Source organism: Heteronotia binoei, unplaced genomic scaffold (assembly GCF_032191835.1).
Source record: "Heteronotia binoei isolate CCM8104 ecotype False Entrance Well unplaced genomic scaffold, APGP_CSIRO_Hbin_v1 ptg000881l, whole genome shotgun sequence".
Classification (NCBI taxonomy): domain Eukaryota; kingdom Metazoa; phylum Chordata; class Lepidosauria; order Squamata; family Gekkonidae; genus Heteronotia; species Heteronotia binoei.
In genome coordinates, this window is record NW_026800117.1 from 40,532 (window position 1) to 54,194 (window position 13,663).

The 13,663-nt window shown below is 43.8% G+C and overlaps 1 protein-coding gene across 1 annotated transcript in view; it reads left to right on the forward strand.

Annotated features, from left to right (window-relative positions):
- Positions 1-13,663, forward strand: part of DNHD1 (dynein heavy chain domain 1) — a 95,128-nt gene that overhangs the window by 33,865 nt on the left and 47,600 nt on the right. The window lies entirely within an intron of this gene.

A 13,663-nucleotide genomic window follows, 5' to 3' on the forward strand; every position in this document is an offset into this window, starting at 1 on the left:
GGTTGTTCTCTCTCTGGCTCAGAGCCAGCTGCAGCTGCCTGTCCCCTTACCTGATGAGGGCTGCTTCATAACGAATCATAATGAATCTACTGCTCTGTAGCTCTTACCCTTTCGGCTCCAGTAGCCATTTGGTCAGCTCTCTAGCTCCAGGATACGTCAACACTCCAAGGTGTTTCTAGATGCAAGACTCCGCTTGGGAAGTGATGCTGAGTGCTCACAGACCATCTCCAGTCACCTGTGGGGATTGCGCCATGTTTGTTTTCCTCCCTGAGGACCAAATGGACCGCACTTGTCAGAAGTTGATAGGACTCTTAGAGGAGAAGGTTTGGTGCCTGGAGGAAGGAATTACTGTTCTCCGTGGAATCAAGGAAGAGGAGGAGTTCATAAACAGAAGCCTTGATGTCATGCGTAGGGAAGGAGAGACCAGTCAAAGGGACAATGGTGCAGTTGACAAGAGTCTTTACGAGTGCTACAGCCCTACCCCAAAGGCGTGGAGCATGGCAACGCTCAGCGCCACTAGAACTAAGGAATCGATTCCAGGCCCTTGTGGTGGAGGCAGAGATGGAAACGCTGCCAGAGGAAGCATCACAAACACAAGGGAGACAGAGGGAGGCGGACAGGGAGATACGAAGAAATAGCACAGGAAGGAGAAGAAAGGTGTTGGTCACTGGGGACCTCCTGCTGAGGGGGATGGAAGGTCATGAGTCCAGGCCAGACCCCCTGGCCCGAGAGGTGTGTTACTTGCCAGGCGCAAAAATGAAAGATACTGCATCAAACCCCCAGAGCACTACCCATTTGTGATGGTCCATGTGGGAACCAACAAGATGGCCGTGACCACCATCGAAAGCTTTAAGGCTGACCATGAAGCTCTTGGGAGGAAGCTGAAGGGACTGGGGGCCCAGGTGGTGTTCTCTTCGATCCTTTCTGTCGTAGGGAGGGGAGTATGGCAGGAGCAGACGATAACGGAGGTGAACCACTGGCTGCGTTGGTGGTGCCAGCAGGAGCGACTTAGATTCTGGGACCATGGGATAGGTTTTTCTGGATGATAACCTTCTAGCACGCGACTGGCTTCAGCTGTCAAGGTCAGGGAAGAAGGTGTTTGGCAGAGAGATGCCTCAAGAGGACTTCAAACTGACACCACGAGGGGAAGGAGGCGACCAACATAGGGGTTCAAACGAAAGAGAGGCCCTCTTAGAGGGGAGCCAAAGGTGTCTGTGCTCCAATGCCCAAAGCTTGAGCAATAAGAAGGAAGAGCTTGAGCTTCGAATGCAGGCAGAGGGATAGGATTCAGTGGGCATTCCAGAGACTGGGTGGGATGATTCCTGTGGCTGGAATGTAGCAGTGGAGGGATAGGAGTTGGGTCAAAGAGGAGGCGGAATGGCGGGACCTGACTGCTCTCTTTGTATTAATATTTTTATTGAATTTTCAGGTATATACATTTTTAAAAAGAAAAATATAAAAAAATTAGGAATAAGAAAAGCAAGACAAAAATGCAGAAAAACATAACTTTACAGTTTTACCAAATCTAAGACATATCTTGGCAAAATACAGTCACTTATTTCCACAGTCCAATTTATTGCTCTTAACTGTCATCTTTCCCCCAGCCTTTCTCTGGAGCTCCTGCTAGTGGGCCAGTCCTCACTACTGGGAATGTAGCTCCTCCTTTTCCAGGATAGGGCCGGCTTAAACTTGATTCTGGAGGGGAGGGACTTATCCCCTAGTTCCCCAGTCTTACCGGCCCTGCCCTTGAAGCAGGGTGGTTGGCTTGACCTCTGTTGAGCTCGAAGATCCTGATAAGAAGAAAGAAATTGAGGCGACCAGGGAACCAGACAGGCACCCAAGCCTCTCTGGTATCCCGTCCTTCGCTGCAGCAGCCAGCTGCATGGCTCCTTTGACACTGAAGCCAGAGGCTGGTCCCTCAGAGGGCTTGGAGCTTCAGTGACTCCTGCATTTGCCACCAGTATCCCTCCTGGCTGATTCCTTCATGATCCTACACTTGTTGGGACTCAGAAGTGAGCAGTTGAGTCAGCAACAGTATCTGGTGCTGCGTTGCCCAGGCACGATAGTCCAGAAGGCTAAGACCTCATCGCTTCCAGCGTCGACGATTTATTCAGAGCCAGCGGAGGTCCAAGGTTGCACCCTGTGAATAAGGTGCTAGCCTGGAAGGCTGAGGTCTCATAACTCCCAGCATCGACGATTTATTCAGAGCCAGCGGAGGTCCAAGGCTGCACCCTGTGAATAAGGTGCTAGCCCGGAAGGCTGAGGTCTTATCACTCCCAGAGTAGACGATTTATTCAGAGCCAGTGGAGGTCCAAGGTTGCACTCTGTGAATAAGGTGCTAGCCCGGAAGGCTGAGGTCTCATAACTCCCAGCATCGACAATTTATTCAGAACCGGAGGAGGTCCAAGGCTGCACCCTGTGAATAAGGTGCTAGCCCAAAGGCTGAGGTCTCATCACTCCCAGCATAGACGATTTATTCAGAATTGGTGGAGGGATGGTGGCTCAGTGGTAGAGCATCTGCTTGGGAAGCAGAAGGTCCCAGGTTCAATCCCTGGCATCTCCAAAGAAGGGTCCAGGCATATAGGTGTGAAAAACCTCAGCTTGAGATCCTGGAGAGCCGCTGCCAGTCTGAGAAGACAATACTGACTTTGATGGACCAAGGGTCTGATTCAGTATAAGGCAGCTTCATATGTTCATATATATGTCCAAGTCTGCACCCTGTGAATAAGGTTCTAGCCTGGAAGGCTGAGACCTCATCAATCCAGGCATAGACGATTTATTCAGAGCCAGTGGAGGTCCAAGGCTGCACCCTGTGAATAAGGTGCTAGCCCAGAACACTGTGATCTCATCACTGCAATAAATGGGTTCCTCCTGAACCTCCAAAAGAAAAATGAAGTCAGTCAGATGGATTCATTTCCTTTTTTATATTAACCAAATTTATTAAATTTTGCAATATATTGAAATGCATTTCAAATAAGAACCCCCCCCCCAAAAAAACAGTAATTCAACCCTTATCAATACATTACACATTTTCTTTTTTTTCTCACTTCCCCCACCTCTTTTCTTTGACCTCCGTCGGTGTTTCAAGCTATTGAGAAAAAACAATTAAGGTACCATCTGTTTTAGAATCTTGCACTATAAAACTTACATATAATCTAATAACATATCTATATCTCTATTTACAATTTGGTCTTCTAGCTTTCCTTCAGGACATTGTTAGCACATCCTGAACTTATTTATCTCAATATACTAAATCATATCACCTTAACGTTTTTGTTCACCCATAGTATTACACTTATTTTTCATTTATTATCATACCAGTTATAGCTATTTAAGTCTTTTTTAGTATTACACTTATCTTTCATCAATCTATTATCACACAATTATAACTGTTTGTTGTAATTATCTCTATATTTTCTAAAAAGAGCTATCGTATATTGATTCAAAAAATTCTTTCTAATCATCTATCTCCCCCATTTTCCCCAATTTCAGGTTATACTTTCAAAAACCACCAAATGTCTCTTTACTCTCCATTACTTTTCAATATAGTCCTGAAACTTCTTCCATTCATCTTTAAATTTTTCTGCATCACTGTCTTTCAAGATTCTAGTAAGTCTATCCATTTTACTCCAATGTAAAGTTCTTAAAATCCAGTCCCATTTATCTAATATTTCAGCTTGCTTCCACCTTTGTGCAAACAATGCTGTTGCAGCTGACAACATATACCACACCAAAGTCCTGTCTTGCTTCGGAAAACTTTCCATTTGTAATCCTGCCAGAAAGGTATCTGGTGCCCTTTTAACTGCATATCCCAAAATCTTCGACATCTCTTGTTGAATCATTTGCCAAAATTGTCTCGCTTTTTCACATGTCCACCACATATGGTAAAAAGAGCCTTCATGCTTTTTACATTTCCAACACCGATCAGATGCCTGCTTGTTCATTTTTGCTAACTTCTTAGGTGTCATATACCACCTGTATTGCATTTTCAAACAGTTTTCTTTTATATTATTACATGTCAATATTTTCATAGAGTTCTTCCATAGGTGTTCCCATGTCTCCATTTAAATTTCTTTATTCATATTTATTGCCCATTTAATCATTTGAGATTTTACTACTTCATCTTCTGTAGCCCATTTCAATAACCATTTATACATCTTTGCAATCAACTTTTGTATTCCCCTAATAACACTTTTTCCATTTCTGTCTGATCTTGCCTTATACCTGTAGTCCTGATATCTTTATCCGCTAAACTTTTAATTTGTAACATCTGGAACCAATTAAATTCGGCTTGCAGTTCTTCTCCGCTTTTAATTCTACTTTGCCACCCTTAATTTTTAGCAATTGTTTGTATGTAACCCATTTGTTTTCCTGTGAGTCAAAAATCCATTTTATAACTTCCATTGGTACAATCCACAGTGGTTTCCTCTCATCACCATATTTAAAATATTTTTTCCAAGTATTCAACAAACTTCTTCTTATAAAATGATGCCAAAAGAAACCATCCATCTTCTCCTTCCCATAATACAAATATGCATGCCAACCAAATAGATTTTCATGACCTTCTATCACCAATAACTTCTGGTTGGATAGGGTTATCTAGTCCTTGAGCCATACTAAACATACTGCTTCATGATATAATTTAAGATCCGGCAGTTGAAAACCTCCTCGTTCTTTTGCATCAATTAGTATTTTCCTTTTGATTCTTGGTTTTTTTCCCGCCCATACAAATTCAGAAATCTTTTTTTGCCATCTATTGAATTGTTGAACATCTTTCACAATTGAAATTGTTTGGAAGAGGAACAACATTCTTGGTAAGACATTCATTTTCACGGCAGCTGTCCTGCCCAAAAGATATTCCATTTCAACAAATCAGCTTCAATTTTACGCCAAAGTTTATCATAGTTATATTTAAACAGATCTATATTTTTCATCATGATCTCTACACCCAAATATCTTACTTTCGAGGTGACTTCACATCCAGTTGCATTTTGAAGTTCTTACTGTTTGCACAATGATGCATTTTTACTTAAAATTTGCGATTTTTCTTTATTTATGTAAAACCCAGCAAGGTCACCATATTCTCTAATTTTTTCCAATAACAATGGTAATACTTGTATTGGATTTTCAGTAATAAACATCACATCATCTACAAAGGCTCTGTATTTATAAGTACATCCTTTCAATTTTAGCCCCTCTATTTCCTTATCTTCTGTTATTTGCAACAACAAAATCTCTAGAGTCATTATAAATAGCAATGGAGATAGAGGGCAACCATTTGCTCCGTTAAATCTGAATTAACACATAGCTTAGCTCAATGTTCAGTATATATTGCCTTCACCATTCTTATAAAGTCTTTTCCCAACTCTACTTTTTCCATCACAGCAAACAAAAAGTCCCAATTAAGATTGTCAAAGGCTTTCTCCGCATCAGCAAAAAAGAGTGCCACTTCTTTTTCCGGGTGTTTTTCATAATACTCTGCAATGTCCAGCACTATTCTGATATTGTCTCTAATTTGCCTCTTCGGGAGAAAACCTGCTTGCTCCTCACAGATAACCTATGCAGGTATTGTTTTAGTCTTTCCACCAATTTTTTTGCAAAGATTTTGTAGTCATTGTTAAGCAATGAAATCGGTCTATAATTTTTCACATTTGTAGCATCTCTATCTTCTTTTGGTAACAATGAAATTTATTTTATTTATATTAAGATTTATATCCCGCCCTTCTCACCTAAGTGTCTCAGGGCGGCTTACAACATAATAATTAAAACAACTTCAGTTTAAACATTTAAAAATACAATTAAACCATAAATTAATAAAAACAAGATGGAATAAAACCGGCGGCCTATAGATACATTTTGTTCCATCCAAGATATTTTACATTGTCAGTTAATGTCATAGGCCTGCCGGAAGAGGACTGTCTTACAGGCCCTGCGGAATTGCCCTAGATCCCGCAGGGCCCGCACCTCCTCCGGCAGCTGGTTCCACCAATAAGGTGCCGTTATTGAGTAGGCCCGATCCCTGGTGGATTTTAGACGGGCCTCCTTTGGCCCGGGGACTACCAACAGGTTTTGTGAACCTGAGCGTAGTACTCTCTGGGGAACGTGTGGGGAGAGACGGTCCCTAAGGTAGGCAGGTCCTAGGCCATATAGGGCTTTAAAGGTAATAACCAACACCTTGTACCGGACTCGGAATATTACTGGCAGCCAGTGCAGACCCTGGAGCCCTGGCTGAATGTGCTCCCATCTTGGGAGCTCTAATAACAGCCGGGCAGCAGCGTTCTGCACTAACTGCAGTTTCCGGGTCCGGCACAAGGGTAGCCCCATGTAGAGGGCATTACAGTAGTCCAGCCTCGAGGTGACCGTAGCATGAATCACTGTTGCCAGGTCGTCACGTTCCAGGAAGGGGGCCAACTGCCTCGCCCGCCTAAGATGAAAAAAAGCGGACTTGGCAGTGGCTGCTATCTGAGCCTCCATCGTCAATGAAGGCTCCAACAGCACCCCCAGGCTCTTAACCCTGCCCGACGCTGTTAATGGAGCGCCGTCAAAAACTGGCAGGGGGAGTTCCCTTCCCGGGCCGCAGCGACCCAAGCAAAGGACCTCTGTCTTCGCCGGGTTCAGCTTCAGCCCACTCAGCCTAAGCCACCTAGCCACTGCCTGTAACGCCCGGTCCAGATTTTCTGGGGCGCAGGCAGGCCGGCCGTCCATAAGCAGATAGAGCTGGGTGTCATCAGCATATTGATGGCAACCCAGCCCATACCCTCGGGCCATCTGGGCAAGGGGGCGCATATAGATGTTAAATAACATCGGGGAAAGCACCGCCCCTTGAGGCACCCCACACTCAAGCGTGTGTCTCCGGGACAGTTCCTCCCCAATCGCCACCCTTTGTCCCCGACCGTCAAGGAAAGAGGAAAGCCATTGCAAGGCCAACCCCTGAATCCCTGCGTCGGCAAGGCGGCACGCCAGAAGCCGATGGTCGACCATATCGAACGCTGCCGATAGGTCCAGCAACATCAGCACCGCCGAGCCGCCTTGATCCAGATGTCGCCGAAGGTCATCTACCAGGGCGACCAGCACCGTCTCCGTCCCGGTGCTTCTTTCCAAGTATTTGGAAAGATCTAACTGCTTCTTTCCAAGTATTTGGCACTTGCCCATCCAAACGGATATTATTCATCAATTTTTGGAACATTGGAACTAATATATTTATAAGAACTTTGTAAAATTTTATTGAAAAGCCATCCGGTCCTGGTACTTTCCCTATTTTCATTGAACTGATTGCAGCTTCTATTTCACCTTTTTCAATTGGATCATTCAATGTTTCTTTCATCATTTCTGTTGTTGGATTTACCTTCACATTTTGTAAATAAGCTTCTATTCTTGCTTTATCAACTTGCTGGCCTTTAAATAAGTTAGCATAGTACTTGTAGAATTCCCTTTTGATGCCTTCCAGATCTACAATTTCTTTGCCACCGGTTTTAATCTTGTTTATGTATTTATTTTCCCTTCTTTTCTTCATTTGCCACGCCAAATACTTTCCAGGTTTGTTTGCCCCTTCAAAAGATTTTTGTTGGAGTCTTTTCAAATTCCACTCCATCTCTTTATTCAGTAAATGACTTAACTGACTCTGTAAAATTGTAATTTCTCGCAAAATTTTCTTTTTTCCCCGGTCTCTTTCTTAATTCAATTTCTTTTTTACTTATTTTCTTTTGTAAGTCCAATAATTGCTTTTCATTTGCCCTTCTATCCTTATTATTCAATGTAATTAATATTCCTCTCATCACAGCCTTATAGGCATCCCAAACCGTTTGAAATTGTACCTCTTGGTTGTCATTTATTTGGAAAAAAAGCTTTAGTTTCTTTTTCTAGAGATGCCACTACCTCCACTATCTGTAATAAGTCATCAATCCTCCACCTCCTCTCTTTTTTCCTCCCTTTAGCCAACCACATCAACGGGTTATGGTCTGCACCTATTTTCGGAAGAATCTCTACTTTTTTTGTGATCAACCCCAGCTCTTTTATAGCCCATAACATATCAATCCTAGAAAAGGTATTATGTCTGGCTGAAAAAAAGGTATAGTCTCGTACCTTGGGGTTGAATTTTCTCCACACATCTTTTAAGCTCTCTTGTTTGATTAGTTCAAAAATGCTTTAGGTAGTTTCCCATCGGCATCCCCCCCCCCCCCCCCCCAGATCTATCTAAGGAGTTCTGGATAGTTCCATTAAAGTCACCCATAAGCATTATCTGATCGTATGTTACTTGATCCAGTTGTTTCATAATATCATTGAAAAAGTCACTCTTAGCCCCATTAGGAGCATAAAGTCCCAACAACAGAGTCCTTTTGCCATACATCAAAACTTCTACTGCCAAATCTCTACCTTCATTATCTTTAAAAATCAGTTTTGGCTCCAGCTCCTTCTTTATGTAAAAAATCATTCCCCCTTTTTTTTCTTTAGCCAATGAACCAAATTCTTCCCCTAAAAATTTGTTATGTAAAAATCTGTAATCCGACTGTCTAATGTGTACTTCTTGTAAACAAATTATATTACATTTTTGTTTTGTAATCCAATGAAATGTTGCTCTTCATTTCTGCAGCGAATTTAGGCCATTAACATTCCAATAAATTAATTTGTAATCCATAATGTTTCTTCAATTAAGCTGTGTCCCCAAAATCCATATTGTCCGCCAAAAACCCTTTCATGCCTTGAATGTCTATGTCAGCGTAGGGACATTGAAGATTTCAATATGAGACAGGCTAGCTTTGTTGAAAACAAAGTTTCTGTTTATTGATTACAGCAATGCATACCACAACGCAGGGTCGTTGATACTAATAACGAAAAGGGTGCAAGCATGAGTATATAAGGATACACATCAAAGGCTAGGGGGTTTAAATCATTCCCCACCATAAACCTGGGACTTCTTGGCTGAGAAGAGCCAGGGCAGTTATCTGTTATCTCCCACCTACATAGCCGCCTCTCCTCCGCCTCGATGGCCTTGCTTGTCTCTTCCAGGCGCCTGGGAACGGCTAGATGTTTTACATTTCAAAGGCCTGTTGGAGTACTGGCCTCCCCCCCCCCGCCCGATGAGCCTTCTACAATTCTAGGGTTAGTGTAGCAAATGGCCTAATGTTAGTTCACAGTAAATAAACAGGTCAAGTCATAAAACAAAGCTTCAATGTATACAAGCTGACAGTCTATTATGGAATACTTCAGCCCTTTATACTCAAAAGTAAGTCCGGCTGGTAAAATCCATCTATATCTTGTACTTTTTGCCCTTAATTTATCCGTCAAAGGTTTAAATTGTCTTCTGTCACTGATGACCTTCCTTGGTAGTTCCTTCATTATTCTGTCTCTGCTCTCCTCCACCACCAATTCTTTTGCAAATTGTTGGCTCAAGATCCTTCCCACTATATCTCTAGTGGCAAATTTAATTACTGTGTCTCTTGGCAATTTACGCCTTCTGGCAAACTCTGAATTGACCCTGTACACGTAATCACATTGATCTTCAGTCTTCTATGGATCTTCACCCAAATATTCAACAATAATAGTCATGATATATTTCTTTAAGTCCTCGATTGTTTTCTGGCACCCCCCGTACAAAGTTCTCCATCAGCTTACAGTCTTGTAGTAGAACTTTTTCCTGAATCTTCTTTATTGTAACATCTTGATTTGTAACTCTATTTTCCACCTCTTTATTGTAACATCTTGATTTGTAACTCTATTTTCCACCTTGTCTGTGCTGTTGCTTGTGACTCCTTCCTCAGATCTTCAGTTTCTTTCTTAATCTCTTTCTTAACAGCGTCAGCACTGGAATTTATTTCTTTTGTTAGTTTCTTAGTTATCTCTTTTGTTATTTCTTTAGTTTCTTTAGTCAACTTTTTCTCACTTGTAGTTATCAAATCTTTCATTGCCTTTGTTAGTCTGGCCTCCACAACATCCAGCTTGTTCTTGGGCAATCTTAGACATTTTGCCCTCCACTGAACCAGCTCTTCCACGCGTTCTTAGTTCGTATTTTGGATCAGACATCAGACGTCAGTCTTCCCATAGCATATAATAGGCCCCAAGATGACCTCACCAAACTACAAACTGATAACAGGGTTAAATAGATTAGAGCATGCCCTCTTCAGCAAGCCCAAAATCGCCATCCTCAGAGCTTCTTGGGCCAGGATATTAATACTTAAAGTTTTATAAACATTCAAAATGGTGGCCGCAACTTATTCAGGCCCCAACTCTATGATTTTTTGGGCTAGAGTAGGCCTGGAGGTCTAGCATATGTCCCTCTTCTCCCAGCGCTGTTTCCTGACTCTCTGGAAATGAAGTCCCATTCTCAATGGTTTCCATTCTCGCGATAGTTCGATCGTCACTTCCTGTTTTGCAATTGCAAGCTGAGGCTTTGTTATGACGGGGGATTTTTTTTTGCAGAAGCCACAAAGGTAAACAAATCTTGGTTTTTTGAATTTTACAGCACCTATTAAAGTCCCAAAGCCATGATTTCACCCCCAGCCTTTGTAACACAGCTTTACTTCTTTGCAAATAGTTCCAAATCTTTGTTTCTTTAGTTTAAAAACATTCTTTTAGTCCCGGAATGAAAGATAAGAATTGTACCTTATCAAGTGTCCAAAACTTCCTTACACCGTTCGTTCCAATCTTCAGTAGTCTATAGTCCATAGAAAGTTGGGGTTGGGTGAACTTATGTCAACTTAATGACTCCAGAAAGCCTTTGTAGACGTTGTTATGCGATTTTTCACGGGAGATTCTTCAAAGCCGAAAAGGAGCCCCAGCGGGACTCCTCGCCAGCCAATGTTAAACTCCTCAAAATATTGCAAGCATGTCTGGGAGGGTAGGCAGCAGGTGATAAAAACACCTTTTATGCCCAGAACAAAGGCGTTGGTCCACTCCACGAAAGAGAGATGCGTCAGTTCCCAATCTTTCCAACCCCGGAAGTCTTAGTCATATGGATTCATTTCATAGATTTACTGATATCAGCAGGAGCATACATCAGGCAAGCTCGGCTCATTCACAGAATTCCATGCAATTTATCCTGATGCCGAATGATAGGTTCCTCCCCTGCCATCTCATTGGATGAGACAGCAAGGTTTACAACTTTCTGGTACGCCTCACACACACAATTTACATATCAGCTCCTTAATATGAACCCCCACCTTCAACATGTATTTCATGTCCATGCAAATGAAGCAGTTGCCTATGCTGGGCATGGAACTGAATATGCATAAAGCTGTTAAGCATGCTCAGTGGTCCCACTTTTATTTCTCGCTGCCAAGATGGCCTTGAGATGTATCGAGCTCTGTCCAACACAGAGACTTCGCTGTAATATGCAGCATCCCTAAGTTTCACTCTTGCTTCTCTGTTGGCTAAAGTTAACCCTTGCACATTGGGTTTCACTTCAGCTCAAATGTCAAAATCATTTCCCTCATCGCTCCCAGTGAAGACGATTTATTCAGAGCCAGTGGAGGTCCAAGCTGGCTGCACCCTGCAAACAGGGTAGGGTTTGGGCTGTCAGGCTCCTGGGCCAAGCAGGGCTCTACTGCCATGGAGGTTCCAACCTGCCGGCCTACATTGTGCCAGTGGGGAGAAGCTCCCTTAATGTCACCAGTGCAATGATGTCACCCACAAGTAGGGTTGCCAATCCCTACTTGTGGGTGGGGGCAGGGGATACCCCGGTTTGGAGGCCCTCCCCTCGCTTCAGGGTCATCAGAAAGCGGGGGGAGGGGAGGGAAATGTCTGCCGGGAACTCTATTATTCCCTATGGAGACTTATTCCCATAGGAAATAATGGAAAATTGATCTGCGGGTCTCTGGGAGGGATGTTTTTTGAGGTAAAGGCACCAGATTTTCAGTATAGCATCCAGTGCCTTTCCCCAAAATACCCCCCAGGTTTCAAAAAGATTGGACCAGGGGGTCCAATTCTATGAGCCCCCAAAGAAGGTGCCCCTGTCCTTCATTATTTCCAGTGGAGGGAAGGCATTGAAAAGGTGTGCAGTGGTCCCTTCAGTGTGATGGCCAGCACTCCCCGTGGAGTGCAATGACACTTGTCGCACCCTTGCTCCAGGCTCCACCCCCAGTGTCTCCTGACTCCACCCCCAAAGTCTCCTGGCTCCACCCCCAGAGGCCCCAGATATTTCTTGAATTGGACTTGGCAACCCTACCCGCAAGTGACCAGGGAAACCATAGAGTTTCCCCAGAAACGCCTGGAGCAGCTGGCATGTGATGTTGCTGGCGCGATAACGCCACTCGCGGGTGATGTCACTGCACCGCGCGCGAAGGAAGTCCTCCACCAGAGGCTGCGGGAGACTCAGCAACCCTTGGTGGGGTTGTGTCCTGGGCACTGATCCAGCACTTTCCACTTTCTTCTGCCTGGGCCCCAGTTTTATTCATTTGGAAAGGGAACTGGGTGGGCTGTTGACTAAGACATTTCCTTCCTCCCTCCCTTCTGGTGTGGTTGGGAGCCGGAGGTTTGTTTCTCCCTGGGTGATGAGGCCCCTTTGTTCCCTTGGGCTTCGAGAGGGAAAGGCAGCCATGTTAGGAGCAGCCTTCTCCTGACTCAGCCCCTGGATCCTAGAGGGGTTAAGGCTTCAGGCTGAGGAGGGGCTGCTGTCACTTTCAGTTGCAGGCCAGAGACTCAACCGGTGACTTCTAGCTGCCAACTTCCCCTTCATCCCATAATGAGACACAGCTTGAGAGTCAAACCATGACTATTTCAGAGGAAGCTGCCAAAGCCAGTCATCTTCGTGGCTGTAGGCTGAGTCAGGCAGGGCTGCTGAGACCTTTGGAAAGAGGGCTCCAAGACAGAGACAGATTCTTTGAGCCCAAGAAATGGGGCAGAGAGGAGGGGGTGGGTAAAGAGTTGGACAAAACAAACCACAGGCCCCTAGGGATCGCAGCCCTCTGTTGAGTGAGCAGCAGGGGATTCTCAGCCTTCTCTTCCGTTAAAGAAGAAGTTGAATTATATGAGGAAGAGCAGCAATTTTGCCTCCTGCCCTAGTGGCCAGGCTGCTTCCCCAAGAGCTTTATTTTAGACTCTCATTGAAGCTCTCGGCAACCCTGGGCCTCTCTTATACATTCCAGCCAGCTTATCTGGTTATATCAACAAAACATAATTTTATAAAAATGTTCCTATCGATTAACATCTAATGTAAACTCAAATCCCTTCAGCCATAATCTTTCCCACTGTGCCATTAGAATATCATGTCCAAAGTTCTTAGCCCATTTTATCATACAGTCTTTCACCTGTCCCTCGGTTTCATATTTCAACAATTCATACATTTTTAGCAATGACGTCAATAATTATTCTAGCAGTCTGAGAAGTATAAATTGACTTCACCTATTTCTCAAAATTATCTCCAAAATTCATTTTTCTTAATTTTTTAAAAAAATCCACTTCAAATTATCCAATGCTTTCTCATCATCTAGAAAAACCGATGCCAGTTGCATTTCATTATGCTTCTCATAATATCCGGAAATAGCCAATGCAAAACAACATTGTTCATAAACTGTCTCTGAAGGAGGAGGGGGGCAGGCAGCAGAGGATGAGAGCACTCACAAGAAGGGGTCTCAGTGAAGGGCGGGGAGGAAAACTTCAGCAGTTCAATAGTGGAATCCCCCCCCCCGGCAGTCTGGCAGCAGTGGCTGGAGGAACACTGGGCGGATCC